Source organism: Osmerus mordax, chromosome 8 (assembly GCF_038355195.1).
Source record: "Osmerus mordax isolate fOsmMor3 chromosome 8, fOsmMor3.pri, whole genome shotgun sequence".
NCBI classification, from domain to species: Eukaryota; Metazoa; Chordata; class Actinopteri; order Osmeriformes; family Osmeridae; genus Osmerus; species Osmerus mordax.
Genome location: NC_090057.1, coordinates 19,624,388 through 19,650,629, shown reverse-complemented (window position 1 = coordinate 19,650,629; position 26,242 = coordinate 19,624,388). Strand labels below are relative to the sequence as shown.

Below are 26,242 nucleotides of genomic sequence, written 5' to 3'. Positions count from 1 at the left end.
ATGGTGTTCGAGAGGTTAAAGGAGCACAATCTAAAGCTTGTGCCCAAGAAGTGCTTCTTCATTAGACCATCTGTGAAGTTTCTTGGGCATATTGTGAGGAAAGATGGCATCTCTACTGATCCTGAGAAGGTCAAAGCCATTGTTGATCTGAGTGAGAAGGATTTGATGGAGAACGGCACCAACATTCCTTCGGCCTCCAAAACCAGATCTTTTCTCGGAATGGTGGGATTTTATCAGCAGTTCTTTGAGGGATACTCCCAAATTAGCAAGCCTCTGATCGCACTGACATCTGGCGTGAAGAAGCCTCGACGTGCCAAGGGACAAAGGAGCCGGCCTGTGTCCAAGCAACTTTTCTCTGCTGATTGGACACCAGATGGTAGTGGAGCATTCAATGAACTGAAGAAGGCCTTGTTGAATAATGCCACTCTCGCACATCCCAACCTCGGTGAGCCATTCCTCCTTTCAGTCGATGCCTCCTCTAATGGCCTTGGGGCTGTGTTGTCTCAGTTGGTCGAAGGTGATGACATCGCACGTCCCATTGCATTTGCCAGCAAATCACTCAACTATGCCCAGTCACGCTATCCAGCTCACAGGCTGGAATTCCTCGCTCTTAAGTGGGCTGTTTGTGACAAATTCAGCCACTGGTTGAGAGGCCAAAGGTTCACAGTATGGACTGACAACAACCCATTCACTTATATTCTCACTAAGCCGAAACTGGATGCCTTTGAACAGAGGTGGGTGTCGAGGTTGGCCCCATATGACTTTGAAATCAGATACATCCCCGGGCCTAAGAATGTGGTAGCGGATGCCCTTAGCCGTGAGCTATTTGTGCGACCCAGTGCACTTCATCGCCTTACAACAGTCCCCTATGGTGTACTTCTGGAAGAAACAAATGCCCTGGATCTTGACTGTGTGCAGGAAGCTTTCCGTTTGTCCTGTGATCCACTGAGCCGGCTAAATATGCGTCATCCTTTGCCAGTGGCCTCAAACAATGCAGCTGCGGTACTCCAGCATCCATGTGTCACCTCGCAAGCAGTGTCGGCAGTTTTGGAACATTCCTTGGAACAGGACCGTGTGCCTTCCCACGCTCTCCTCTTGCCACAGCTTATTCAGTCCATCCAACCACCTGAGCTGCCTGGTTTCCGTCCTCTGCCCAAAGACGAACTGTCAGCCATGCAACGTGCTGACCCCTGTTTGAGTCGGGTGCTTCACTTTGTGGAACGTCAGAGGAGGCCTTCAAGACGGGAACGCCCACATGAAACTGTTGAGGCTCTGCGACTCTTCCGACACTGGGAACAGCTCACCGTCAACATGGGGGTACCGTATCGCACTTCCAAAGATGCGGTTACAAAGAAGAGGACTTTCCGCTACGTCGTGCCCTCAGCTTTGAAAGAAGTTGTTCTTAGGGGCGCACATGATGAGGCAGGTCACCAGGGGCAGAGGAGGACGCTATATCTGACAAGACAACGGTTCTACTGGCACGGGATGGACAGGGATGTCAAGGGGTACGTGCGGCGCTGTCGGCGTTGTGTGGTCAGCAAATTCCCTGAACCTGAAGCTATGGCACCACTCGAGAGTGTTAGGACCTCCAGACCGCTTGAGTTGGTGTGCATTGACTTCTGGTCGGCTGAGGACTCCTCCAACAAGTCTCTTGACGTGCTGGTAGTGACTGACCATTTCACAAAGCTGGCCCAGGCATATCTCTGCCCCAACCAGTCAGCTAAAGCTGTCGCCCGACAGCTTTGGAACAACTTCTTCTGCATCTACGGCTTTCCGGAGCGAGTGCACTCAGATCAGGGTGCACATTTTGAGAGCAGTCTGATAGCAGAAATGCTCCAAGTTGCTGGTGTTGAGAAGTCCCATACAACGCCTTACCACCCCATGGGTAATGGAGCGGTGGAGAGGTTCAATCGCACGCTTGGTAATATGATCAGAACCCTTCCACCGAGACCCAAACAGCGATGGCCCCAGTTACTGAGATCTCTCACCTTCTCCTACAATGCCACAGTCCATGAAACCACAGGCTTTGCTCCCTTTCAGCTTATGTTCGCGAGGACTCCCAGGTTGCCTGTGGACATGATGTTTGAGTCGGTGCTTATGGATGATCAGGTGGTGGATTATGATGCCTATGTGCAGTGTCTCAGGTGTGACTTAACAGAAGCTATAAGGATTGCTCAGGTTTCCACCACAAAGCAGAAGGAGAGGCAAACTGAGCTGTACAATCGTAAGCTGATGCACCTGTGGATGTTGGAGATAGAGTCCTGTTGGCTAACAATGGAGAACGTGGTCGCCGGAAGTTGGCTGATCGTTGGGAGAGCCACCTCTACACTGTCGTGGAGAAACAGGAGAACACTAATACCTTCAAGATCATGAACGGTGAAACAGGGTAAGTGAAAGTGGTCCACAGGAATCTTATTATGCCAGTGGATTTCCTGCCTGTGTCGACGGAGCCTGAGGATTGTGGCTCTTCTGTCAGTGTCCCGACTGTTGTGGAGGAGTCTGTTCTGGGTGCGGGGGATGAGTCTGTCGTGCTTCCTGTAAGTGGACCTGAGGAAAGGACTGTCTCATGGATCTCTGAGCTACCAGTGCCTGCTGGAGATGGGTTGACTGCTATGGTGATGTTCCTGCTGCTGCTGATGTTGTGCGTCCTGTCGGCGGGTCAGAGGCCGCGTCAGACTATCCAGCCGAGACTGGACCTGACAAAACGACCCTGACTGCTCATGACAAACCTGACCGGTCCTTCTCTTGTGACCCTGCTGTTGACGCTGTCTGTTCTGTGGACTTGACTGACTCTCGGCCTGCTGTCCCTTCTTCTCCTGTTAATTCACTGCTTAGTGATACACGTTCTGTAGTCACATCAGGGGTTGAACATTCCTATTTCAGTGACAATGTACAGGGATTGAGAACGAGGTACGGGAGGGTTGTTAAACCTGTTGTTAGGTTTATTGAACACCTGCGCCAGAAAGTTGTTGCTGATGTTTAGAGCAATTTATGTTGGGTACTTGCCTTTGTACATACATTTGTGTTTATCTTTCTGCTGTAGTCGAACACCTGTAAGTGGTAGTCCTGTGGATTTTAGGTGGTTCGGGATTGTACTGTTTGGATGATGGATACTTGGGTAGTTGGGCATGTTTTCCTGTGGGTGTTGGAAGGCTTTGCTACCCTTTCACATTCTAATTCTTAAGGAATGGTCTATCTGACTGGAATTCTGTGTATCTTTTATTGGCGCGGTACTGTGTACACGAGGAATTGTGTTTTCTTATTTTGCTCTGGTATACTGTTGGTACCTGGTGTGTTGGTTTTGAGGTCGTCCCGCAGTTCCGTCTCCCTTCTGTGTTCTTTTGTTTTGGATGTGCAAGTGAAGATCAGTAGGGGGGAATGTAGCGGAGTTAATCACTCATCAACTTATTTTTGTAATGCTTTAGATCTTATTTACATTAGTTTATTATTGAGATGTATTGTAAAGGTGTGGTTGCCATGGAGGATTTGCTGGCATCCATGCTCTGCTGCGCCCTGCAGACTTTAGCGGTGAACCCCGATACTATTTACAGTCTGCATGTGCTGTTTTCATGGTAAGCTGCCTAATAGTAGCTCCGTTGTGTTTTTCTTATAATCGCCTTTCTATGGGTATTCTGTAACGTTTTGCTAGCTTCATTTAGCCGTATGTTAATTTAGTTTCTTTCATTGTTTTACATGGTGTTTACTTTTTATTCATGGTCAACATGTTTAAATGTATTACATTTTCATTTATTCTAGCATTTGGTGACTGGCTGCACGGTGCTAAATGACTTATGTGTTCATCACCAGGTACATTTTGTGTTGAGATAAAACCATTGACAGTCTGCATGTGCTGTTTTCATGCATTTGGTGACTGGCTGCACGGTGCTAAATGACTTATGTGTTCATCACCAGTGAAATAAATGGTTGGAGCCGAAGAATAAGACTACGTGTCGTAAATAACACAACGCATGAAGAGTAGAAATCCACTACATGAGCACCCATAAAAAGGGTCTTAAATCGCCACTGAATTGTACCCTCTCTAGTTACATTAATAATTGCATTGCAGGTTAATATAAGCCGTGCCCCTAAATTTTCTGCTTGCGCTCATTGACATTGATAAGTCCTTGTTTGTTGCAAGATCTGGAATGGAAATCAACCTTTCTTCCCACAAACTCAGTCTCTGCATGAAGTCAACGATGGGGTGAGTGTTTTCACTTTGTCTCTGATGTGTATTGTCTTTGATGGAAGGACCTTCGCTATGACTTAAAAAACAACTGTTTCTTTACCATAATGGCGTATGGTAAAGTCTGCACATGACTGTGCAATGGCACCGTAACTGTCACCCTTTTTCCATGCCAGGCGGTGAATCAGGGAGCCACCGTCAAGGACATAACTCTCAGTTGGTGGGATGGAATCCAGGAGAGTTTTGTTAGATTTCTTACTTGAGAACTCAGTGACTGCCTGCGCTAGTTGGGGCTTGTTGGCTATACAGAAGATTTACTTTCCTTCGAACAGGCTTGCAGGAAATGAGCTCATCATTACATCTTCCAGTGAAAACTGTTCAGTTTTCGACATGATCAGGAACCGTTGGAACAGCAAAGCAGGTTCAATGATTCGGTCTTGGGCAACTTTGATGGTGTAGCCCCCCCTACTGCAAGACTGCGGAAAAATACTGTTCCCAGGGAGGAGGGGTGGTGGTGGGGGTGGTTTACGTAGTCAAAGATGAATTTTGTTTGAGCAAAATGGTATACACTGTGCTGCCAACAACATTTCAATGAGGCACGCAATATCAAATGTCAGTATTGTCTTCCACCATCTTCTGAATTGCTGAAAATTGTGAATTTAGTTTTGTTGGGTTTAGTATAATGTCACCTCTATACTCAAAAACATCTAGGATGCATTACATATGTATTACTTTATTCAAATTGAAATGAGTGACCATTTTAGAGTGTTCACACACAGGCCTCTGTTCGGGCTAATTAAGAATGAACTTTTACATTGAATGTCAAGTCTATGTAGGGAGTCAGATGGCTGAGCGGGTAGGGAAGAGGGCTAGTAATCTGAAGGGTGCCGGTTCGATTCCTGGCCGTGCAAAAAGAAGTTGTGTCCTTGGGCAAGGCACTTCACCCTACTTGCCTTGGGGGTAATGTCCCTGTACTTACTGTAAGTCGCTCTGGATAAGAGTGTCTGCTAAAAATGACTAAATGTAAATGTATGTTTTAGCAACAAAAAAAAAAGGGTATGTGTCCAAAAACACGTACTGAGTAGGAGTTACATGACATAGGCTAAATCGTTTACATCTCTGGTTCACCCCAAACAAAGATAAAACCTTACAGTAATCTCACAAAATCATGTATTCCATAAGTATGTAATCATGTCAGTGCAATTTAGACAAGTCCAATGGATTCATAGACCCAGAAAACATGAGGTTAGACACCAAGATTACTTGGCTAGGTCAAATAATGGAGTTAGGATATTTTAAGGGTTTACAGCCCATCTAGGACACCATCTTGAAATTTACACCTTTCTAGTGGTCAAACTTTGGTTAAATTTTAGTATTTTAAGAACACCTAATACTACAAAAAACAGCTGAGAAACCCTTTGTTACAATTTTTTTAGGGTTAGGTGTTTTTTTTTCATATATGCAGCCGCTGAAGTCCATACATTGAACATTTAACCCCACTGTTCATTAATATTAGAGGAGAAAAAGTGGTGGACTTAATAAAATAGCATGTTCAATGTTATATTAAATATAAAAACAGACTACAAACAGGTAAGGCATATTTTGCTTAGGTCTATACGCTAGTGATTGTAGCCTCTACGTCCCCTTGGTTTTAATCATATTCGACGTGATACAAAGTAAATATCAGTTGGTGCCTATTTCAAGTTGTAGTAGCAGTTACCCCCAACAGAATGCTTTTGATCACAGAATGATGATGATGATTACGATGACGAAGAGACATTGACTGCTGCTGCAGAAATGGATGCAGAGAATTATGTATGGTAGTAGTTACTGGTAGTTCTCTCCCCATGTACTTGTATTTACAGGCTTGTGTGAAATTGTCAGTTACACTGACATTATGAAAATAATGAATATAAAAACTATTTGCACATTCTGATCCTGTTGAACAGAGCATGGATGCTGTATACAGTGAGATGTTCATTTAATGGCAGGTGAATTCTGCATGTGGAACTGTGAACTTTAATGTAATCTTATGTATTCCCAGTCACAAGTAAATTAGTTGTACAAACTGCACCTCATAAAGAAAGTGCCAAAAACTGACCAAGAGATGGTGTAGGCCTATTTAGGGTAGAAGATAAAAGGCTAATCTTGAAAAAGATTAGCCTATGAATACTAATTGTTGACATTTGCTGAATTTCTATTTTGACCAAGAGATGATGTATTTAGGGAAGAAGAATAAAGGCTGATCTTGTAAGGCTATCAACCTGCCCCCACCTCTCATATGGTAAAATATGGAGTTACTGGATGGAGTCTCAACTTGATGGCTCTCACACATCATTGTGTAACTTACTGTAGCATTGCTAGTCATATGTTAAGTAAGGGTCAAGAGTGTGGTGTGATTGGTTGTTCTTGGGTATAAAAGGAATTGTGAAGCATTGTTTTGTGGATTCTTGATCTCCTGAGACCTTCTCCTAAGCTCTGGCTCGTCCTACTCCTCCTTCCTCACCTCTTGCTTTCTATCTCTGGTTTACAATACTCATGGTAGAGTGAGAGTTAACCTTCATTGATTTCATTAATTTGCAATATGATTAAATGATTATTTTATTTAACCTTTTGTATTATTTAATATTGACCCCCTACAATCTTGAAATAGATTTGCTGAAACACCAGTTACAGGACAGTCACGGTACATGGTCAAAGGTGAATCATGTAAATTTCAGGAACAATAGCCGATAAAAATACTAATTGTTGGATTTCTATTTGTAGGCCATGAAGAAGACCAAATACAATTTCAATTATTTGTCTTTATTTCAGTGCCAAAAAGCATTTGACCGGTTCTGAGTGCACGTCCACGGTGTCTAACATTAGCGATCTAAGGGCTGAGAATGTTGCTAAAATAAACTAGAAAGTGCATTTCCTGCTGAAAATACATTGGAATGCTGAAAGCTGAAATTCTTTTTTTTAAATTGCTGAAAATATAGACATGAGAAAATACCCACAAGCTGAAATGAATTTAAAAAATGTGTGAGTCACACAAAAGAGGCAGTGTGGAAACGGACCTGCATCATCTAACAATGCTAAGAGCTTAAATACAATGCGGGAGAAGCTGAAAGCTGAACTGTTAAACTGTAGAAGTAGAATATTTGTTTTAGTAGCTGAAATTATAGTGCTCTTAGTCTTTAAATGAGACGAGTTGACTGAATAGCTCTGTCTTATGACTCCACTAATCGATTAATACCAATCACTTGTGTAAGAGACTGAGTCGCGTGTGTGTGGTTGCCACGGTGATGGTGCAGCTATGATTGCTAACGCGCTGAGGGCGAGAATAACAGAAATTGAGCTAGAATCCACACCTCAAACAAGTTAACATAGACGCAAAACTATACATCTTTATACGTCTGTGCGGTCAGAAATACGACTCTACCGGCAGTTTCAAAAACGTGTAACTTCTGCTTTCTCTAAGAAATGTGTCACCAGATTTGCATTGGTCTCTATGGGGCAAGAGATGGACCTTGTCTCGCTTTCGTGGGGCTCTGAACAAATGTGTACGTCTGTTGGATTCCACAGACAACTGTCTACGACCAACAGCGGACATCCCAAGTCTCCCGGAAGTTCCGGAGAAGCCACCTCCCGGAAATGAGTCTCTGCAGGTTGGGATGTCTGCAACACAAAATTTGCTATCTATTGATCCAAAAATGAAGCATGAAGAGTGAAAATTGTGGCAATGCTGGCAAACTAGAAATACTTTTTGAAACTGATTTCGAAGCTCCCCTTTACTCTGTTTCAGTCAGCTCTCACATACAATGGATGTAAATCTCAGAAACGTTTTGAAAAACTCATGAAACATAATCAGTGATATTGAAAAAAGTTGAATAGATATCAAAAAGATGATTAAAAAAAATAGTTTAGGGTTTTTTCAACATTTTAAAGTTTAAGTGGTGGCTGTAGCTGAAGGATTGAGGAAGAAGAAGGATTTGAAAGTTGAAGAAGTTTAAGAGGATTGAGAGGATTTGAAAAAAAAAACTCCATTGGAAAACCATGTTAAAATAATATGAATATTGATTTATATTAATTCAAGCATAAGAGGTACAAAGCTGAAAAGTCATAGCACCCATGGCCTGAAACTGCTGATTTTTTTGATATCTTAACGGTTTTAATAGCTGAAGATTTGAAGGCACTGAAAGGTGTCGCAGAAGAAATAGAATAATAACTAGAAAGTGCATTTCCTGCAGAAAATGCATTGGAATGCTGAAAGCTGAAATTATTGTTGGAATGCTGCTTCAGCATTCCAAGTATTGTTATTTGAATCTTTAATCAACTTATTATTTTTCTTCTATTTCTTCCGTGGCACCTTTCAGCGCCTTCAAATCTTCAGCTATTAAAACCGTTCAGCTATCAAAAAATTCAGCATTTTCAGGCGATGGGTGCTGAGACTTTTCAGCTTTGTACCTCTTATGCTTGAATTAATATAAATCAATATTCATAATATTTTTAACATTGGTTTCCAATTGAGTTTTCTTTCAAATCCTCTCAAACTTCTTTAAACTTCTTCAACTTCCAAATCCTTCTTCTTCCTCAATCTTTCAGCTAGAGCCACCATTTAAACTTTAAAATGTTGACAAAACCCTAAACTATTATTAAATAATTCAGCTTTTTGATATCTATTCAATTTATTTCAATATCACTGATTATATTTCATTTTCAAACCGTTTCTGAGATTTACATGGGTGTGTACGTTAAAGCCTAGAGTGCAGACTGAAGTGTGTAGCTGGAGTGGAGCTTCGGATGTCGTTGAAAAAATATTTCTAGTTTGCCAGCATTGCCACAATTTTCGCTCTTCATGCTTCGTTTTTTGGATCAATAGATAGCTAATTTTGTGCTGGTCGTAGACAGTCTTTTGAATCCAACAGACGTACACATTTGTTCAGAGCCCCACGAAAGCGAGACAAAGTCCAACTCTCGCCCCATAGAGACCTATGCAAATCTGGTGACAAAATCGTCAGAGAAAGCAAAAAGAACAAGATTTTGAAACTGCCGGTAGAGTCGTATTTCTGACCGCACAGAAATATAAAGGACATCTCTGGTTTCGGCAGAGTCTTGGGTCTCGGAAAATATCCTTATTTTTTGGATTGGACGTATAGTTTTGCGTCTAGCTCAACTTGTTTGAGGTGTGGATTCTAGCTACATTTCTGTTATTCTCTCGCCCTCAGCGCGTTAGCTATCATAGCTGCACCATCACCGTGGCAACGACAGACACGCACCACTCAGTCTCTCACACAGGTGATTGGTGCGTTTACTTGACCATGAGAAACCCGATTACTAGCAATTGTCGGTTCATGCCAATAATACGATTACTCCGTTTACATGTTTAATTAGTTTGGCGATTACTCAATAAACGCGTCTGCATGATTCTTTTGTTTTAATCGTTGTATGCTCCACGGACAAAACTTGCACCATCATCCTTCTGCAACAAAGTGTCGCCGTGTCTTCCTGTATCGGCCCTACTGCTGTATGTTTCATTCAATCAACACATTGAATCCTACTAAGAAAGCCGAGTAAACGCACTCAATGGTAGGCTACATCTGATACTGATATTACTATCCCAACTATAATTTCAGCTGTTTAAACGATAATATTCTTGTTACGACTAAATAGCTATACTTCTTCTGTTTAACAGTTCAGCTTTCAGCTTCTCCCGCATTGTAGGCTATTTTAGCTCTTAGCTTTGTTAGATGATGCAGTTCAGCTTCCACACTGCCTCTTTTGTGTGACTCACACATTTTTGAAATTCATTTAAGCTTTCAGCTTGCGGGTATTTTCTCATGTCTCACTATTATACTTTTTAAAATATTAAAGATCAGGTAAAGTGGACCTGGAAACGAGTTTTAAGTTCGCCACACCACAGAATAATGTGTTATTAACTACCCATCCGAATTCGAATGAAAAAATAACACCGACACCTATGTTAAATTAGGCTTTGAAAACAGCAGTCTTCTCTGCTTGAGACTGGGGGAGCGTGTCGCCTGAAGGAGCTGAAGCTCCGCCCCTCGCTGCCTAGTGCCTACTTCCGACCCAGATAATGGACGCTATGTCAAGCCGAACAAAACCGTATAGAATTAGAATGTATTTGTTCAATGAGTGAAACATAGAAATGCATATAAATTAAATGTTCCCCTGAGCTGTAACAGTAAAAATGGACACCAGAGACAGCAGACAGTGAGCTCTAGGCTACTTCTAACACAGTAGCTATTTCACCAAAATACCATCATTCTACACCGAGTAGCCCAATATCAATTTAGCGGTTTGCACTAACGCATACAAGAGATATACCTCTGGAAAAGTTATCTAGTATAATTATAACAAGCACACAGAACTGACTGATGAACTGCTGGCGGCGGTGGATGGTCCAGGTGCGACCGGAGGATGAACGGCCAGAGGGGCGATGCTCGGTACGGCTCCGCGCTGCAAGAGAAGCCGTGTGTTGGTGAACCCCGTCTGTCTCTGGTCCATGTTAAAACTGTCCGCCGTGAAATGGTCAGTGCAGAGGCGGCTGTTGGAGTTTATCCGAAGCTTTCCATGAGCGTGGCTCTTCACAAAATCTATCCACCTATTTTTCCTTTCATTATCAATAGGGAACTGAAATGGCGTTGCAGCGCAGCTGGAGTTCTTGCATCCAGGGAAGATGCAGTTGCGGGTGGTGGGAGACATCCTGAAGCTAGCTAGCTAGCTGGTTAAGGCTACAATAACAGTACAGCAGGAGGAGCCATTCAGTGATCTGACGTAGATAGGGCAAAATGACGTAGATAGGGCATTTTTTGGCTCCGCCCATTAAAACCTGATCTGAAAACGGAAAAGAAACTGTTCTTCGGTTTAACTCCAAATTTCAGTGTGACAAAGTTTTAGCGCTTTGCACATGCTTTCAAGAACTCATTTCACACGTATATAATGTACTTAGAAGCAAAACATGGAATTTACTTTACAGGATCTTTAAGGTTTTTGTGCAAATTATTCTCCCTTTAAAAGTAATGGTAAATCCTTTCAAATCATTGTTGGAATGCTGCTCCAGCCCCTTTCAAAAATACCTTTCGGTTGCTCTGAAGCTTCAGCTTATAACTTTCTAAAAAAAAAACACTATTTTCAGCTTTTTTAGCATGGTCAGCTATCCCCATTCAGGTTTTCAGCATTCTCACTGCTGTTTCGCAGCAACAGCCTTTTCTAGTTTTTTTTTTATTGCTGAAAATACAGAAATGAGAAAATAACCGCAAGCTGAAATGAATTTCAAAAATGTGTGAGTCACACAAAAGAGGCAGTGTGGAAACTGAACTGCATCATGTAGCTGAAATTATAGTGCTCTTAGTCTTAGTCGGTTCAATCCAAGATGGCGCCGATGATGGCTGCCTCGGTCGTTAGGTGCGCTCTTTTTTGTCTTGTTTTGTCTGTTAATTCAGTGTTCTGCCAAGATTTCCGGGGTTCTCTAACTAGAGAAGTACTTCTAAACATCAGGACTACAACCCACTTTTCTGCTTCCAGCGGCGGAATTAGTGGGAATTATAGTCAAAGCCACCCTCGGCTTTGTCCTAGCAGCGAAGCGCCGTAGGAGAGGCAAACGAGCCGGTGCTCTGGTGCGACTCCGTCGGCGTGGGGCACACACAGCGTTACCGGGGATATTTCTCTCCAACGTGCGTTCACTGAGCAACAAACTGGATGAACTTCAGCTACTGGTGTGGAAAAACAGAGACCTTCATTCATCTTCCGTTTTGTGCTTTACGGAGACATGGTTGAGTGAACTGATCCCAGACTCTGCGCTACAGCTAGCAGGTTTCAAACTGCTGAGAGCGGATCGTGTCCCTGTGCTCTCTGGCAAAACAAAAGGCGGTGGTATTTGTTTTTACATTAACAGTGGCTGGTGTGAAGATGTGACAGTGATTCTGCAGCACTGTTCTCCTGATCTGGAATCATTTTTTATTAACTGTAGATCTTTTTACTCGCCACGAGAGTTTGCATCATTCATTCTGGTTGGCGTCTACATGCCTCCGCAGGCTAGCGTCAACGAGGCTCAACGTGTGCTCGCCAGACAGATACTAAGTGTGGAGCATGAAAATCCGGATTCCTTGGTTATTGTGCTAGGCGACTTTAACAAAGGCAATCTCACTCAAGAACTCCCAAAATATAGACAATTCATCAAATGCCCTACCAGAGAAGGAAACACCTTGGATCACTGCTACTCTACAATCAGCAAAGCATACCATGCGGTCCCCCGAGCAGCACTGGGTCACTCTGACCATACCATGGTCCATCTGATTCCTGCATACAGGCAGAAATTAAAGCTCTGTAAACCTGTTGTGAGGACATCAAAACAGTGGACCAGTGAAGCTATGGAGGATCTGCGGGCGTGCTTGGACTGCACTGACTGGGACATGTTCCCGACTGCTACCAATAGTCTGGATGAGCTCACAGAGGCTGTGACATCATACATCAGCTTCTGTGAGGACTGCTGTATACCAACACGCACCAGGGTAAGCTACAACAACGACAAACCCTGGTTTACAGCTAAACTCAGAAGGTTGAGGTCAGAGAAAGAGGCCGCGTTTAGGAGTGGGGACAAAGACAGTTTCAAGGAGTCGAAGAACAGGTTTAGCAAGGCGGTGAGGGAGGCTAAACGACTGTACTCAGAGAGGCTAAAACACCAATTCTCTGCAAACGACTCTGCTTCTGTCTGGACAGGGCTCAGGCAAATTACCAACTACAAGCCCAGAGCCCCCCACTCCATTAACGACTCCCGCCTGGCCAACGACCTGAATGAGTTCTACTGCAGATTTGAAAGACAATTGGACAGTCTTGAACTACCCCTTCCCACCCAGGAGGCCTCCCACCTCCCCCCCTCTACAGTGACGACTCTCTCCATTCAGGAGGGTGAAGTTAACAGACTTTTCAAGAGGCAGAATCCCCGCAAAGCAGCTGGGCCGGACTCTGTCTCTCCAGCCACCCTCAAGCACTGTGCTGACCAGCTGTCTCCGGTGTTTACCTACATCTTTAACACCTCCCTTGAGACATGCCATGTGCCAGCCTGTCTCAAGTCCTCCACCATCATCCCTGTGCCCAAAAAGCCAAGGCCAACAGGACATAATGACTACAGACCCGTCGCCCTGACCTCTGTGGTAATGAAGTCTTTCGAGCGCCTGGTGCTGGCACACCTTAAATCCATCACTGACCCTCTACTGGACCCCCTGCAGTTTGCCTACAGAGCCAACAGGTCTGTGGACGATGCAGTTAACATGGCCCTCCACTTCACCCTACAGCACCTGGACTCCCCAGCATCCTATGCCAGGATCCTGTTTGTGGACTTCAGCTCTGCCTTCAATACCATCATCCCCGCCCTGCTTCAGGACAAGCTCTCCCAGCTGAACGTGCCTGATTCCACCTGCAGGTGGATCACAGACTTCCTGTCTGACAGGAAGCTGTGCGTTAAGCTGGGAACACAAGTCTCTGACTCCCGGTCCATCAGCACCGGATCACCTCAGGGCTGCGTCCTGTCTCCTCTGCTCTTCTCCCTGTACACCAACAGTTGCACCTCCAGTCATCCGTCCGTCAAACTCCTGAAGTTTGCGGACGACACCACCCTTATTGGGCTCATCTCTGGTGGAGACGAGTCTGATTATAGGTGGGAAGCGGCCAACCTGGTGACCTGGTGCAGGCAGAACAACTTAGAGCTCAATGCTCTTAAGACAGTGGAGATGGTTGTGGACTTCAGGAGGAACAAAGCCCCACTCACCCCCATCACCCTGTGTGACTCCCCAGTCAACACTGTGGAGTCCTTCCGCTTCCTGGGCACTATCCTCTCCCAGGACCTCAAGTGGGAACTGAACATCAGCTCCCTCATCAAGAAAGCACAACAGAGGATGTACTTCCTTCGGCAGCTGAAGAAGTTCAACCTGCCAAAGACAATGATGGTGCACTTCTACTCAGCCATCATTGAGTCCATCCTCACCTCCTCCATCACCGTCTGGTACGCTGCTGCCACTGCCAAGGACAAGAGCAGACTGCAGCGTATCATTCGTACTGCTGAGAAGGTGATTGGCTGCAATCTGCCTACCCTCGAGGACCTGCACACCTCGAGGACCCTGAGGCGAGCGAGGAAGATTGTGGCCGACTCCTCCCACCCTGGACACTCCCTGTTTCAGTCACTCCCCTCCGGCAGAAGGCTGCAGTCTATCAGGACCAATACCTCACGCCACAAAAACAGTTTCTTCCCTTCCGCTGTTGGCCTCTTCAACAAGGCCAAGGGACCACACTGACTCAAATGACTTCTTGCTTAAAACACTCTGCTTTTTGCACTGCATTACAACATGGTATCTTGTACATTTGTATTTTTTGTAATATTTGTATTTTTATATTGTAATTTACGGCAACTTATATTTTATTGTACATTTAATTCTATTCTAATCCCACTTAGTACTGCTAGTTTATGTACCCTTAGTATAGTTAGTCCACATATTTAAATTTTAGGTATATGTTTATTGTATGCACCTTCCTGCCAAAGCAAATTCCTTGTCTGTGCAAACTTTCATGGCGAATAAATCCCTTTCTGATTCAGATTCAGATTTTAATGAGACGAGTTGACTGAATAGCTTTGTCTTGTGACTCCACCAGTCGTGGAGCCAGAGGGGTGGCCGGGGTGGCACTGGACCCCCCTGATATCGGACTGGCCGCCCCAGGTGCCACCCCAAAATGTCATTTGCTATCCCTGGCAATTGGATGCTGATTGACATTTAATTTATCTTGTTAAAATAAGTGTTTCTTTTGACATCTGGCAGCGCATTTTTTCAAATCGGGGATATTTCCACAGTTTACCAGTCAGTCACACATCACTATGCCAGGGAAATCCCAACATTTATGCAGTAATTTAACTACATATTCACATCGTTACACTGGGCCGCAGAGCCATAGAAAAAGATGCATATTGGCAATTTGGTTCCTTAACAGATTCAGATAAGAGAAATGTCCCTGTTTTTGTTTAGCACTTAGCACTACCTTAGTAGCTAACAGCGCAGTTGTCGTTTTTTCATTTTCATTTATGTAGCACACTTATAAAACAACAATAGTATCATTTAGCCATTTGAAATCTATTGTAATGACCTGACTAGGTCAGAAAGGAACAATCGTCCAGGCATAAGATGAAGTTCCCGAATTTACGTTTATTAACCACAGGCTACTAGTAAGCCAAACAGCTGTTTGGCCCTAGCCCACGCTAAATAAAAGAAAGGTAGCCCACAAAACAATAGTGACCGTCACTTGTGAAACTCAGACGTAACAGAAAGAACAGACGCTAAACCTGGTCTTAACTTCGAATGCTCCATCCCCCCTGCCCAACCCCCCTCCATGCCCCTTCGCCAACCACCAGGATGCCCGGCATCCAAACATTCCGGGCATTCCCGTGATTGGCACACAGCAGGTTGATTGGCATGTCGGACCCTGCGAACACTACCGGTACACAACACATCTTTCTGTGTGGGTCGCTACACTATTTTTGTACTTTAACTGGTAAGATTCCTTGATGAGATGCCTTATCAATCTATTAACGTTACAAAAGATGAACACTGCAGTCAGATAGCTACTCTGTTTGCTATTGTATAATGCCTGTTTGACATACGTATTTCAGAGTAGGGCTCGCCATGATCTAGTAACTTAAAGGCTGGTAGTTGATTGAAAATAATAATGGGGATATGTTTAAGATTGAGATCGGACTCAAATGTGGGTAATTGGATGTATAGGCCTACATGTTATTTTTGCTTAGGGTTCAATTCAAACACTAGAAAATGCATTTCCTGCAGAAAATGCGTTGGAATGCTGAAAGATTCATTAATTTATTTTTAATTGCGGAAAATACAGAAATTAGAAAATACCCGCAAGCTGAAAGCTGAAATGAATTTCAAAAATGTGTGAGTCACACAAAAGAGGCAGTGTGGAAGCTGAACTGCATCATCTAACAAAGCTAAGTGCTTAAATACAATGCGGGAGAATACGTTTGAACGTTGTGAAGCAATCGAAGAAATTGTTGAATTTCAAGAGGCAGTGTGGAAGCTGAACTGCATCATCTAACAAAGCTAAGAGCTTAAATAGCCGACAATGCGGGAGAAGCTGAAAGCTGAACTGTTAAACAGAAGAAGAAGTAGGCTAGCTAGTCGTAACAAGAATATTATAGTTTTAACAGCTGAAATTATAGTTGGGATCGTAATAGTAGTAGCACATTGTAAACACACATTGAGTGTGTTTACTCGGCTTCCTTGGTAGGATTCAATGTGTTGATTGAATGAAACATACAGCAGTAGGGCCGATAAGCCTACAGGAAGACACGGCGACACTTTGTTGCAGAAGGATGATGGTGCAAGTTTTGTCCGTGGAGCATACAACGATTAATAAAAAGACACATGTAAACGGAGTAGCCTAATCGTATTATTGGCATAAACCGACAATTGCTAGTAATCGGGTTTCTCATGGTCAAGTGAACGCACTCAATGGCGTAGTAGAACAAAACAGTTCCATTAGCAATAGTAGTAAAAGAGATATTAAAGAATATATTGTGCTTATTAAAGTTATGCATTGTGCTTATTAAAGTTATGAACTTAGAAGTGTGCTCAGGCTTAAACATTGGGTCTCACACTGAGTGTGGGAAGCAGGCTGTTCTTTGTGTCTCTATCTTTTCAGTTTCAGAAACAACCTTGGATCTGGGTGGAGATGGCAACCGAGCAGGTGGGACGCGGAGGCAAGAACAACTCCCTGATGCACGAGAGAACAAGCTCAACCCTCTTTTCATCTTTCTGTTTTAATTGCACTGTATATTATATGCTGGGGCAGGGAAAGATAGCCAGTTGGACTTCGTGAACCAGCCCAAACTCTGTTGCGGGTAGGAAAACGTAGACAACCCCAGAGCTCTGTACTTGTTGATTTCCAACTGCTGCATTAAAGCTGATATTATCGGACCTCTGCGACTCCAGACCACTCTTTCTAGAACACAGATTTGTGTCATAGAATACCATCATTACTTATTGGAATAGACACATAGAAAAATGAATCCTTCAAATGGTGACCCCGACGCTGAAAAGAGGGAGTCCAGAGGGTTCCGGCCCGACCGACAGATCAGGAGAAAGACCCATACACCGGTACGAGGAGGCAGACGTAATCGTCAGAGGCGCCTCAACATTAAAAAAAGGTAAGCAGACACCTGTTAATTCAAAGTACTGCTATTCGGAACTGAGAACCAAATTTAGACGATTACTATGTTTCATCGTACCTAGTCAAACCAACAGTGGTGGGAAATCAACCGTTTTTGTGTTTTGTCCTTGTCCAAGGGGAGGTTAGAGTCCTCTCCAGGGGTTAGAGTCCCTAAACTCGTTGTCCTTGTCCAAGGGGAGGTTAGAGTCCTCTCCAGGGGTTAGAGTCCCCAAATTCGTTGTCCTTGTCCAAGGGGAGGTTAGAGTCCTCTCCAGGGGTTAGAGTCCCTAAACTCGTTGTCCTTGTCCAAGGGGAGGTTAGAGTCCTCTCCAGGGGTTAGAGTCCCTAAACTTGTTGTCTTTGTCCAAGGGGAGGTTAGAGTCCTCTCCAGGGGTTAGAGTCCCTAAACTCGTTGTCTTTGTCCAAGGGGAGGTTAGAGTCCTCTCCAGGGGTTAGAGTCCCTAAACTCGTTGTCTTGTCCAAGGGGAGGTTAGAGTCCTCTCCAGGGGTTAGAGTCCCTAAACTTGTTGTCTTTGTCCAAGGGGAGGTTAGAGTCCTCTCCAGGGGTTAGAGTCCCTAAACTCGTTGTCTTTGTCCAAGGGGAGGTTAGAGTCCTCTCCAGGGGTTAGAGTCCCTAAACTCGTTGTCTTGTCCAAGGGGAGGTTAGAGTCCTCTCCAGGGGTTAGAGTCCCTAAACTCGTTGTCTTTGTCCAGAGGGAGGTTAGAGTCCTCTCCAAGGGTTAGAATCCCTGAACACTGTCTATTTGTGTGGAGTCAGATTGAGTTTAATAAAAATAGAGAGGAGTGTGGTGTGTTTTTTCCTTTGACCAAGAAGTTAAAGAAATCCCGAGGAGAGTTGGAGAAAGGTGGGGGCTAAAAGAGTCAGTTACGTCGAGATCTTACAAAGGTTATCCCAGAGGGTATACCCCTGGTTTATAAATAGGTTCTAATACAATTGGAAGAGTTATACTAGAGCAAAATTAAGTGAATAGACGGTAAACGCTAAACAGCTGTGTTGGTCAAAGAATGGTTTGAGGAAATGTATGTGAAAAATTATGAGGAAGCAATTGGAAAGTTACATAAAGGATTGGTTTAGAGAGGATCATGGAAGGTTATGAAATAAAACAAGAACGTTTTGTGGATGTGAAGAGATGATTGGTTTAAACACTGATGTTTTGAAGAGGAAACTATGAATATACTTTGAAGGTATATGGGATAACATTTTAAGTCAAAATAGTAAAATCTAGGGTTTTTAAGAGTTTTGATAAAGGTATTAGATATAATTTGGTTAAAAATGAGAAAGAGAAAATAACTAAATGTACTTTTATTTGGAGTTTAATTGTAATTTGGTTTTAAGTTTTATTTGAGAGTTTTATCAGAGCCTGGCATACTGTTTGGGATGAACAGTTAGGCTGTGATAATGTTGTATTATGAAGAGGGTTATTATAACATTCAGTTCTGAAATAATTTGTGAAGACTCATCAAGTCTGATAAATTGTGGTTATGATGGTTTGAGCTAATTGGCTCGTTTTGAACTGCAGCAAAACGAGTTATGAAGTTCTACCTGTCTGACCTTTATAGAAAATATAGTTGGGAAAAATGTTTGGTTAATAGCTACATTAAGAACATGATTTGGTTTATATTTCATTTAAGAAGCATACGGATTCTGGTTTGGCATAATGAAAATTCCTTTGATCATATCTTTGATAAAAAGAGCTGTGATTTGGTAAAATAGAGAATCTAAAACAATATTGGTCTTAAACTTAACTGTTTTAAAAGACAGAAAAGGTTTTTTGGAGTGAAAGAAATTAGACTAACAGTTGATTTTCTAAAGAAGGGAACAAAGAAACAGATTGTCATTTCTAGGCATGACTAATAGGAGTTGACTATCAAATGATGATGTATGGTCTTATTAGATGCTGTTACATGTGTTTGCTCAACAATAAGAAAACTGAAGGGTCAATACTGCCTGGTAATTATAGATACAGTATGTTTACTATGTGAATTGAAGTCTTTCCCAGTCCTATACCAGATGCATAACACCATTTGAATTGATTTATTGGAGGTCATATGTAATACCACAACTTAAGCCTTTCACATAGCATGATGAAGAGGCGAATCAAATGGTTAACCAATTTTATAAAAAATGCTAACTAGAAAAGAGATGTCTTCTGCTAAATTCTGTTCCAGGTGAAGCAGTAAACCAAAGAGTGGAGGAGTCAAACGAGGAGATTGGGTATTGATTAAAGTTATCAATGAAAGGAGGGATCTTATGAAAACTTTAAAATATCCTGTCTTATTTCTGGTTTTTCTATTTGTTTCGAATTTATTTTATTTTATTACAATTCTAAAAGCTTGGCTGAAGTTGTATGTATGTGGTGAAGGGGGCCTGTGAGCATGTCCAGGTCTGCCGTGGATACATGGATGTCGAATGTCCACTCTGTGGAGTGACGGTGGGTTTTCCCCTATAACATCATTAGGGTTTTCCCACTGTGTCCAGTGTGTCCTCACCACTTGGCCATAACGCTGCATAGTCTCATCATTATTGTTGATTTGTATGCCAACATTGTGTAATCAGTAATGGGATATTTTTAAATTTGTGTTTGTTGTCACACCCTAAAATGGTGTGAAAGGAGGGATTTATTTGAACTTTAAAAATATCCACTTTAAATCCTTAAATGGGTTCTTGATTTCAATATCTGTGTTTAATCATTGGTGTTCGACTGTTCGCATCTCATTTGACTCAGTTACTGCTTGATCATGGGAGATAAGGTGATGCTGGGACTGTAACTCTTTTCTGCTTCAGGACGAGTCAGACCGGCGGGGCTGACTACCTAACCCCTGTTCTAAGGCCCCATTCCCCTGGAGACCTTGCCCCATCTGCCCCTATGCCTCATCAGACCTATGAGTGGTCTGCCCCCCCCTTCCCCTTGAAGACCCTGTCCCACTTGCCCCAATACATCATCCGATGTTCGGGGAAGCCTGTTGTACATTTATGGACAGGACCATTCAAGGTCATCGAGAGAACCTTGCACGCCCTAAGGGTGCTGGGGAAAGGAAGTACGTGGTACCAGTGGAGCATGTGTTGTGCTGCTCCAGAATCCAGTTGTACGTTGCAGGAGTTGGTGGAGAAGGGCCAGTGAACCTTTTGCTATTGCTACGAATGTGAGAGTCCGGAAAAGAGGGTTACGACTAGGCCAAGAGTGATACTGCTTGACCACACTAGAATTGTACTGGACTAAGAAGGTTTCCGCTATATTACTTAAGAGTGTACTATATCAATATCAACATGACAGTTGCTGTATCCCATGTATCAGGTCCCTGTGTAACAGGATCATTGTCTCGGCTGTGGAGAACCCAAAGACGGGGTTCCAAATGCCGTTGCTGGGGCTGGCTGACCAGGACGAGGAGGCAGTGGTTGGTCCAGGCTATGTTGATTGATCTCTGGTGTTTTCAGAGATCAAAAGAGGGATTAAAGAATATATTGTGCTTATTAAAGTTATGCATTGTGCTTATTAAAGTTATGAACTTAGAAGTGTGCTCAGGCTTAAACATTGGGTCTCACACTGAGTGTGGGAAGCAGGCTGTTCTTTGTGTCTCTATCTTTTCAGTTTCAGAAACAACCTTGGATCTGGGTGGAGATGGCAACCGAGCAGGTGGGACGCGGAGGCAAGAACAACTCCCTGATGCACGAGAGAACAAGCTCAACCCTCTTTTCATCTTTCTGTTTTAATTGCACTGTATATTATATGCTGGGGCAGGGAAAGATAGCCAGTTGGACTTCGTGAACCAGCCCAAACTCTGTTGCGGGTAGGAAAACGTAGACAACCCCAGAGCTCTGTACTTGTTGATTTCCAACTGCTGCATTAAAGCTGATATTATCGGACCTCTGCAACTCCAGACCACTCTTTCTAGAACACAGATTTGTGTCATAGAATACCATCATTACTTATTGGAATAGACACATAAAGATTTAGAATCCTTCAATATTCTCAGCACTTTGCAGAGTCACCTCTTGTAAATTGTATTAGGTTGAAATACTATCAAACTCTGTCTTGTGACTCCACTAATCAGCTAATCACCTGCGTGAGAGACTGAGTGGTGCGTGTCTGTCGTTGCCACGGTGATGGCGCAGCTGTGATCGCTAACGAGCTGGGCAGAGAGAATAACATACATTTACCTAGCATCCACACCTCAAACAAGTTAACCGAGACGCAAAACTATACGTCCAATCCCAAAAATAAGGACATTTTCCGAGACCCAAGACTCTGCCGAAACCAGAGATATCCTTTATATGTCTGTGCGGTCAGAAATAGGACTCTACCGGCAGTTTCAAAATCTTGTTCCTTCTGCTTTCTCTGACGAATTTGTCACCAGATTTGCATTGGTCTCTATGGGGCGAGAGTTGGACTTTGTCTCGCTTTCGTGGGGCTCTGAACAAATGTGTAAGTCTGTTGAATTCCACAGACAACTGTCTACGACCAACACAAAATTAGCTATCTATTGATCCAAACATGAAGCATGAAGAGTGAAAATTGTGGCAATGCTGGCAAACTAGAAATACTTAGTGATGGGACGTATGGCACTGACACATCGATGCTTGTGTCGCAAAACCAATACGCAGTTTCGAAAAAGTGTTTTGGAGCTCAAATTACGAAACCACGTGATAGATGAAGTTCAATGCTTCAAACGTCACGAACTGGTTCAAAGTTTTGCTGCTCTTCTGAACCAGAGCCATTGAGGGAACGAAGCCACCGATTCTTGTCACAGTTTACAATAGGCCTACATATCACAAATGTTAAGAATATGAAAAAATCAGTGTAATCTAGTTTAATTGATATAAAAACCGTATCGTATAAAGTCTGTCCACCCGCATCGACAAGTAACGGCTTTTTCGGTGGTGTAGCTGGTTAAAGCGTTGTACGCCAATGTAATAATGATGCGAGTCTAGATACCTGAGTTCGCGCAACAGTGCAGGGAACCTCGGAAGATATTCTTTAACTTTTACTGTGAGAAAATGACATAATTCTAACGGCCTGCAGATGTATCACAACATTTTAATGTGTGATCACTAATATCGGATAAAAATGAACAAATTCAGCCTTAATTAAAATATTAAATAACGTAGGGTAGTCTACCGTCGGAGACAACCACTACGCCCCATTCAGCCAGTTTAAACGGCTGCTAGATGACGCTGTTCACTTTCAATGCGCCGATAGTTCGGCTCTTTGGGCCGGCACAATCCGGAAGAAACACCAAAGTTTAACAAGGCATAGTTCGCCCATCCCTAGAAATACTCTTTGAAACAGATTTCGAAGCTCACCTCCACTCTAACGGTGCGTGTCCACTACAGCGGAGCAGCGCGGAGCGTCGGCTTTCAATTCATTTTCAATGAAATCGGGCGTTGACGCTCGCGTATTGCATTGTGGGAAGGCGAGCGGAGCGTTGCAAGTTGGATTCTCAACTTTATGTAAATGAGGAGCGTGAAAACGCTAGCGTAGTAACGTAGTAACTGTTGCTCATGGTAAACATTTCTAGGTTTTACAATTTCAAGATGGAGGAGAAACTTATCGGATGTGTCTGCACACCCAGTTCTGTTCAGAACAAAGTTACGTAATGTGACAAGCCTGAATTTAAAGATTACATTAAACTAATAATGCATGGTGCAGGGTTGCCGACGTTGTCAGTGTCCCTAGTATGTTTTTATACTTTTATATTCAGTCTCGTCACATTACGTGACTGTTCTGTGCCACTGCTAGCTTGCTAGCCCAGCCTACAAACGACTGGTTGAGTGACCGGTGGCGTAACATGTATTCTACTGTAATCTTGCACTATAAAAATTCAGTATTTCTGTTGTGTAAAAGTGGTATTTTGATCGATATTTAGAGTACATGAACCCAAGTCTGCACGCTTGGCCATGACTACAACAGTGACCTTAGAGAACTACAACTCTGTATTAACTTTTTCTAACACGCCCCCGAGTGTGGTGTACTGTGGGAAGGCAAGCGGTGCAGAGCGTTAAAAAACGCAGTAGTGGACACGTACCGTAACGGTGCGTTCACACTGCAGCGGAGCGGGCGGCGCAGGGTGTCGGCTTCCAATTCATTTTCAATGAAACCAGGCGTTGACGCACGCGTAGGGCATTGGGGGAAGGCAAGCAGAGCGGAGCGTTGCAAGTTGGATTTTCTCAACTTTTTGTTAATGAGGAGCGTGAAAACGCTAGCGTTAGCCAATCGGATTGGTTTCTTGTAACGTAGCAAAAATTTCTAGGTTTTACAATTTCAAGATGGAGGAGAAACTTTTCGTATGTGTCTGCACACCCAGTTCTGTTCAGAACAAAGTTACTAATGTGACAAGCCTGAATTTAAAGATTACATTAAACTAATAATGCATGGTGCATGGTTGCCGATGTCGTCAGTGTTCCTAGTGTGTTTTTATAGCCTACTTTTAAATTCAGTCTCGTCACATTATGTGACTGTTCTGTGCCACTGCTAGCTCGCTAGCCCAGCCTACAAACGACGTAGTGGACACGTACCGTAAGCGTTTCAGTCAGCACTTTAGACTCTCACATACACACCCATGTAAATCTCAGAAACGGTTTGAAAAACTCATGAAAAATAATCAGTGATATTTAGTGATATAATCAGTGATAAGTTCAATATATATCAAAAAGCTGAATAAAAAAAAAATTTGATTAGGGTTTTTTCAACATTTTAAAGTTTAAATGGTGGCTGTAGATGAAGGATTGAGGAAGAACAAGGATTTGAAAGTTGAAGAAGTTTATGAGGATTGAGAGGATTTGAAAAAAAACCTCAATTGGAAAACCATGTAAAAAATATTATGAATATTGATTTAGATTAATTCAAGCATAAGAGGTACAAAGCTGAAAGGTCATAGCACCCATGGCCTGAAACTGCTGAATTTTTTGATAGCAGAATGGTTTTAATAGCTGAAGATTTGAAGGTGCTGAAAGGTGTCGCGGAAGAAATAGAAGAATAAGAATATGAAGAAGTTGAATAAAGATTCAAAGAACAATACTTGGAATGCTGAAGCAGCATTCCAGTAATTACAGATTGTGATGGGAAACGGTAACGTTAACTTAGGTATTCATCAGGGAATTAAAGCACATCGAATCGCAGTCTTAAAATCCTCTCCCGGCGTATAACTAAGCGAATTAAATTTGTTAGAGATTGGTCGTCTGAACCAGGAAAGGATATCCCATGTCTGCCAACGTTATCAGGCTCAGAAAGTGGGAGGGGATAGGTAGAAACGCAGTTTGTCATGGAAAACATGCAAGCGAGCAGGTTAGGTTCACAGAGTAAGTTACCATGGACACTGACCAAAAGTTTTTGTTACCTCTCTTTCTGGAACGGAAAACCCGGAGTATGCCTCTTTTCAGGGTTAACCAACTCAAAGTTTTCACTAAACCCGCTACTTGGAATACACCCCAGGTCTCATCAAGACAGTATTACATGTCTGTCTTAATGAATCCAGAACTTTTCTTGCCTCATCTGTTTTGACAACTTTGTCACCTAAGTTAAGAACCAAAACAATTTGTTCAGCTCCACTATGTAGGCTCAAAACTGAGATCACACCTAATATGAGACGAGTGAACTTGAAGAATAAGCGCTTTGGGAGAATCCCCTTTAGTCTGGTGGTAGATTAATCTAGGAAAGTTACAGCATATGTAAAAATTTTAAGAGCAGAGATAGATGCAAAATAAAGAGCAAAAGCAAGGGAGGGAGAGAAACAGACAGGGATGCAAAGTGAAAGAGACATTTTTCTAAAAAGACGAAAGATGGGGAGAAAGAAAGATATAGAGAGACTGGCTAGAGTAGGATAGATGTGTGTTTTGCCTTACGCTGAGGGTTTTCATCCATGTTGGCTTTGAACTGCCGCAGCCCTCTTTTCCTGGATCTCAGATTAAACAGTGGGTCCCAGCCCCGCCACACACTGGTAGTGAGCTATGGACCAGTACCAACCCCTGGTCTGTCTCACTCAATACCCACATAAATGGTCTACATGAGTTATAAGGTGCACTGGAACATGTTGTCACTTTGTTGATGTGTTTCAAGAATTGAGTGTGCAAATTTGGTTGAAATAAGCTTACACCAGTGGAAATAGTGTTCAACTTCAAATGAGGTCTTTGGAATGGGCTAGGTGTAAGTTGTTTCATCTTTGTTTATCGATGTTTTTTTGTGGTTTTCAACTAATTACTATGGGGCTCTGTTCTAAGAATACCTATTAGTACCTTGCTGTGTTTAGGAGTACAACATGTAACAGCTAGGAAAACATGCTCTTCACTGAAGTGGAAAACACACAAACAGGCACACAGCCACACATAGCCATCCACATGCATGTCCACACACAAACATAAATATACACAAATACACAATTTTGTATTGTCAAATCTCTCTGACCCCACTTGTGAAAGGTTAATAAGTACATGTGAGTGTACAGCACTAGTGGCAGCCTGTGTGTCCTTGTGTATCTTATTCCTGACAGGACTGATGTCAGAGAGAAAAAGAGAGCGAGAGAGAGTGAGGAGGGCCTTTGGAGTTTCCAATGACACAGCCATAGCCCAGAGGCAGCAGCTGCTGCTACTGAGCCTCCACAACAAAAGTGGCGCAGACTGATTTCCTCCTCGCAACCAACAGAGCAACTACTACAGTCCACCAGCACCCCGCCTTTACTAGCTTAGCATAGCCCAGTTAAACCTAACCTTACAACCAGTATGCAAACCAGTCCAGCGCTATTCCTGGTAAGCCTGGCTTAGCCTGACTCTCTCCATCTGCCCATCTCAAACACAGGACTAACGCACAGGGCTACAATGTACTTTATTGTTGC

The 26,242-nt window shown here is 43.1% G+C and overlaps 2 long non-coding RNA genes across 2 annotated transcripts in view; one reads left to right on the top strand and one right to left on the bottom strand.

The window, feature by feature from the left end:
- Positions 1 to 26,242, bottom strand: part of LOC136947173 (uncharacterized) — a 134,815-nt gene that overhangs the window by 39,382 nt on the left and 69,191 nt on the right. The gene's annotated exons all lie outside the window — the stretch shown is intronic.
- LOC136947174 (uncharacterized) overlaps positions 16,641 to 26,242 on the top strand; it is a 333,221-nt gene continuing 323,619 nt past the window's right edge. Inside the window, exon 1 of the long non-coding RNA XR_010877002.1 lies at positions 16,641 to 16,734. This is a non-coding gene — a long non-coding RNA (uncharacterized lncRNA). The remainder of the gene's footprint in view (positions 16,735 to 26,242) is intronic.